Here is a 6,000-nt window from a genome sequence, read left to right as displayed (position 1 = left end):
AGGAAAATTTTGATTTTAGCTCCCCTATTGTTTTTAGCATTTCCTGTTCACCTGTTGGTATAGGAAGAGAGACTTGTTACTACGGATATTTTTAATGTGATTTGCAGTGGCAGCATATTGAGATTTTTGCTTCACCAGAATCTCAGCTGCCTCAGAGAAATATGAGTTAAAATTATTTGCTATCTGCTGGGAATAAGATATTACAGAAGAGTTTTCTTTCAGTTTTATATTATGGTATTCTCTCCGTTTTACTCCTGTTCCAGTACCAGAGGAAAATTTTGATTTTAGCTCCCCTATTGTTTTTAGCATTTCCTGTTCACCTGTTGGTATAGGAAGAGAGACTTGTTACTAGGGATATTTTTAATCTGATTTGCAGTGGCAGCATATTGAGAGTTTTGCTTCACCAGAATCTCAGCTGCCTCAGAGAAATATGAGTTAAAATTATTTGCTATCTGCTGGGGATAAGATATTACAGAAGAGTTTTCTTTCAGTTTCATATTATGGTATTCTCTCCATTTTACTCCTGTTTCATGCCTTACAATGTCCAATGTGGCTTTCATTTTATTTGGTGCATTTGCTATGAAGGAACTATTTGCCATTCTTTTTGCTTCTTTTATGATTTGTGTTAAAATCTTTTTGTAATTCTTAAAAGAGGAATCAAATTCTGGGGATGTGGTATGCTGTCTAAATATTTCATGAATTAATCTCTTTTTCTGCGCAGATATTTGTATTCCTGTTGTGACCCATTTTATTTTCAGATCCTTTTTTGTGACTGTCTTTTTATGGAGTGGAAAGCAAAGTTCCAAATAATAGCTAAAACTATTTAGGAGTTTGTTGAACTTATCATTTGTACTTCTACATTCATAGATGTCTTCCCAAGTTTCTTTACTCAGGTAGTTAAGGAAATGTTGTATTTCTGATCATTATACTTCCTAGATGTCGTTGTTAGACATTCAGTTGAACCAAACTGTTTTCCTAATCTTATACTAATTTCTTGGGCTGTGTGGTCCCCAAAGCCTGTATTGTGGGGCTGTGTTGAATATTGCAAGAGCACATTTGTAAATGTGTGATCAAGGATTGTGGCTGAGGTTTTTGTGATGTGTGTTGGTGTTTCTGTAGTAGCCTTTAAATTGAAAGTTGCTAAGAGGTTCAGTAATGCAGTTTTTTGTTTGGACTTACTTGCAAAGTCAATGTTGAAACCCCCACATATAATAAGTTTTTTGTGTGTAGTCTTGTGTAAGGTTCTTTAACACGATGTTAATATCGCCAGTTTGTGCCCGGTATAGGCAAATTATAGCAATTTTTTCACCTGAAATTTCAATTCCATTTACCTCAATATCCTTCTCTACAGATAATTTTTCTACATGAGGCATACATTTAAAATTAATGCTATTTTTAACATAAGTGTAGCTACCACCATATTTACACAATTTCTGAAAAAAATAACTACCCAATACAAAATTTGGAATGCATATCATATGAAGTTTCTCTTTATCAAGTCAATGTTCAGCAAATATAATACAGAAGTATTTTTCATGTCAATTTCTAACAAAATATGAAATTTGTTTACTCTATTGGATAGCGATTGTACATTTTGATGAAATACCATCAGGTTTGGAGTTAAACACGAGTTTTGAAACTTACTGCCCTTAGTACTTATATTTATAATGGAAATTTTGCATGGAAGATGTTTTTTATATTCAATTTTCACTTTTGAATTTTCACCCCCTTCACACAGTATAAGTTTCCCTTATTCTTAATGATTTTACAGATGTCTGTAATCATTTTACTGAAATTCATTGAGCCTAGTCTATTTAAATGCACACCATCCTTTCCCAAGCATTTGTCACTTAAAAATTTGTTGGGGTCAATGAATATTGTGCCGAGTTCTGTGCAGAATTCCACTTATAACCAGTCTTGAGTTTGTGTACAATGCTTTGACTGAACGAATGATGTTTCTCGTCTCACTTGCAATTCCTTCCTGACTGCTCCTCCGTATTGAATTCATCCCAGAATGAATAAAAACACCTTTGTAATTGGTCTTTGGATCATTTCCATTTTTAGTTGTAAACTGTTTTGCATTTAAGAGATTTTTAAAATGTTTGTTGAGCTGATGAGGTTGGATACCAGGGCGAACATTGATTTCACACTTTGGTGAAACTACATATTTTAGTATTGAATCGCCAATAACAAAGAATTCATTTTCATTAATCTGCTTTTGTGAAGCAATTTCACATTTCATCCTTCACTGTTTTCCAGCTGTACTTACTTACCGATCTGTTTTATGCTCTCGCATAGAATTTGGGCTGCGTCAATGAGCGAATGTGTAATCAGCACCGGTGAGCAGGAACTGGTGCCAGTGGCATGGGCTGTTGGTTTCTGCATAGGCGTCAGTGAGCGGATGTGGAAGTAGGTCAGCATCAGTGAACAGCAACTGGTGCCGGCAGCGTCAGATGTTGGTTTCTGCATCTGTGTACCCATGGTATGTGAGAGCTGTATACTCCCCACACAAAATCTTCTTAGTCATATTGTTCTAGGCATATCTCTTCTTAGTCTAATATGTTGAGATCTTCTCTCTGGTTTTCCACATTGTGACTTTCTCACTTCTTCTCCCTTATTTGCATTCACAAATTCTCTCCATCGGATATTTGGGAAGAATCGAATTCTGTGAAATGGTCCCCTTGTCTTGTTTTGCTCAGTTGCTATGGCAACACTTATAGCTTTTTCTCTCATTTTCATCTAAAAATTCCATTTTTCCTTTGGTCCTTTCACACCAGTCACAACATTCTAACGTTTTTGATGACAAGAATGTGTGAAGTTGGATTGCAACCTTCCCTCTTCTTTTACACACATAGACTTACTTGATATGCACAGCCCATCTTCTTCTCTGGACATCAACCTCTAAAAAACTTCTTCTCTGAAAAATAATGCTAGTGAAAGGAACATTTAAGACTCGCTCTCTCTCTCTCTATTCGTGAAATAAGTAGGTACTCGAAGAATACTTTTAGTTCACCATCGATATATTTCAACTTCCATAAAGAACAAAATTATCATTTCTCACATAAGTATTCAACTTATTGTAAGTAACTGTGTGATCTCACATTAGACACAATTAAGATACATTTACAGCATAGTTGGTTTAACAACCATAGAAATTGTGAACATGTCTTGCCTCTAGCAAGTCTGTGTTAAAAGTTACTAAAAATATTTCCATATCAATTATTCTTTCGTCACTAACAATAGTCACAGTTACAAAACAGCACAGAATAACACAGAAGTTCCTTGGTTCTGCCATGCGCTTTCATTACGACATCCATGGACCTACCGACAAATACTTGTCGGTGCCATTGGACTGCCATGTCTACAGTCTTCTCATGGCAAACTTCTGACCTGCACACAAAGACAGGTGGCGCACAGTAGATAAGATGTCTCACACTTATATTTAAAATATTGTGTGTTCGAGACAGTAGAAGACCGAGTGGTTCTAGAATTTACGCAGAAATTCTCAAATCACTACAAAGGATATGTGCTGTCCCACTACAAGTTAATAGAATTAACAGATTTTAATAGGAGCTCAGAGCAGTGGGTATACTGGCTTCCCTCCCATTTCTTGATCCAAATCTTCCATTACCTCTAATTCCTCAGAACCTCCCATGACCTCTACTTTTCCTGTTCACTTAAATCACCAATCACATTACAGTGAGAATAGCAGAGGACACAGCAGCTATTGGATGTGTGCCATGAGTGGTTTCAATGCCTACAATTTGCCTCTGTAGTGAATACAAAGTGAGAATCATTCCCACAAGAAAGTGAGATGAAATGGTTAGTTTCTTCTCTCTGCAGTGCAAAATGCACTATCTCCTGAAAAGAGAGGTATGATGCAAATTTTATTCCTTCACCAATTTGTGGGTTTGTGCCCTTGATAAATGTATCCACAACTCTCACCCCTTCAACAAGCACATCATTTCTTCCTTCTCTGATCCCAGAATGTAAGTATGATGTGAAGTGGATTGCATGCAGTCTGCAAAAGTCTCAAAATCTTTTCCAGTCCATAGACAGAGAGTGGACAGCTACAGCTTGCTGTGGCAAAACTTTTTACCCTTTTTGTTAGTATATCAGTCAGATAATCCATTAGTGTATACATCAAACTGTGATTCAACTGACTCCACATAGGATTTTGTGTCTCCAGTCAACTGTCAGTGCACACCATTCAGCTGAAATCTGTCAGGCCAAGAATGTATTAAGCCAGCATTTTATTTTAGGGTTTCTTATTAGGTTCCCTTTCAGCAGAAGGTACATTGTTACGTGAGATGTCGGTGACAATTAAACACTGCTACACCAGTCCTCAAGTTTTTGGAGTGTTGTATTGCATTTGTCTTCTATAATTCTTCTGTAGTCACCACTTACAAAGAACAGCATGTCATCTGCAAATGCCACAGATCTGAGGGAATAGGATATAGTTGTGGGTAAACAACTAGAATTCTCTCAGATACAGATTTATTAGCACTTCTTCCAGTGGAAGCGGTCGACTGGTAGGAGACCGGGGGGGTGAAACCCGGTACATCGACAGCGAAGTCAGCAAGCGACGCCGGCGGCTGTGGAGGACGTCCTGTCCTGGAGTGGAGGTGTAGCACTTCGTCAGCAGGCAGGTGGAGAATCACCTTGCCAGAAGGCCTAACAAAGGCATGTAAATTGCCACACTCAGCACTTGTTCTCAATTTAAAGCAGCGCACCACACGAGTTTCTGCACTTCCTCCCTCAACATTGTCACACGTGAGTACCACAAACACCGTATCGCCATCTACGACAACAGATAATTTATGTATGTCATGAGGGTGTACATGTATTGTGAATTCTTGGGTGGCACCTGTACAAGCAATGGCAGGGTGGCAGGTAACGCCATGGCAGGGGGAAGCATCTGCGAAGAGGGGGGTGGCAGGTGCACTGGACTGCGCAGGCGATCAGCTGATGGACGAGGGAGTGACCGAAGGCAACGAGGAGCCAGCATGGATTGAACGGCGTGACAAAGAGCTGTCACACGAAGACGGTAACACAATGGTAGAATCCGAGTAGTTGGCAGTTCGACTGCGAGGGCTGTGAGGAGTGAAACCTCGAAAAGATTGGCCACTCGAATTAGATGAACACGGAGAAGAAGCATGCTGTGGAGAATTAATACCTGAATGTGTGGTATGAGAAGATGGATGGGCGCTCGAAGCAGGAGTGGGAGAAATGGGGGCAGAATTAGGGAGGTTCACCTGAGGCTCAATGAAAGCTGGTTTCACTCGGTTGAGTGAGACTGTGGTTACAGAGTCTTTTATGAGGAGATCCATGTTATTATCTGAGCGTTTGACGACCTTGTAAGGACCTGTGTAGAGTGACTGAAGCGGGGCTTTGATTGAGTTGCCTCTGAGAAACACGTACTGACAAGAGTCTAGTGTGCGCGGTACGTACACGCGCAGAGGTGTATGAGTAACTGGAGGTGGTGGCTGAATTTTGCTGCAGTGCAAGTTCACTCGCTTGAGAAGTGAAGGGAGTTCAGAGGGCTGTGGAAGTGGGGTGGGAGTGACTAATTATCCAGGCAAAACCAGAGGTTGGCCATACACAAACTCGGCTACGGAACCCTTGAGGTCTTCCTTGAAAGTCGCACGAAGGCCAAGAAGCATGAAGGCAGTGCTTCTGTCCATAGTGAGTCATGGCAATGCAAGGCAGACTTTAAGGTGCGATGCCATCGCTCGACAAGCCCATTGCTGTGGGGATGGTATGCGGAAGTATGAATTTTGACAATACCACATGTTTTACATAAGTTGGAGAAAACTGAAGACTCGAATTGTTGTCCCTGGTCAGTGGTGAGGTAAACAGGTGAGCCAAATCTAGAGATCCACGAATCTAAGAATGCTTGACTTACTGTCTCAGAGGTAATGTTCAGAATAGGCACAGCCTCAGCCCACCGAGTCATCCTGTTAATAGCTGTAAACAAGTAACGGAAACCCTCGGAGGGGG

The sequence above is a fragment of the Schistocerca serialis genome, chromosome 6 (assembly GCF_023864345.2).
Source record: "Schistocerca serialis cubense isolate TAMUIC-IGC-003099 chromosome 6, iqSchSeri2.2, whole genome shotgun sequence".
In the NCBI taxonomy this organism is placed as follows: domain Eukaryota; kingdom Metazoa; phylum Arthropoda; class Insecta; order Orthoptera; family Acrididae; genus Schistocerca; species Schistocerca serialis.
The sequence above is the reverse complement of the archived record's forward strand: the minus strand, read 5'-3'. Positions refer to the sequence as shown.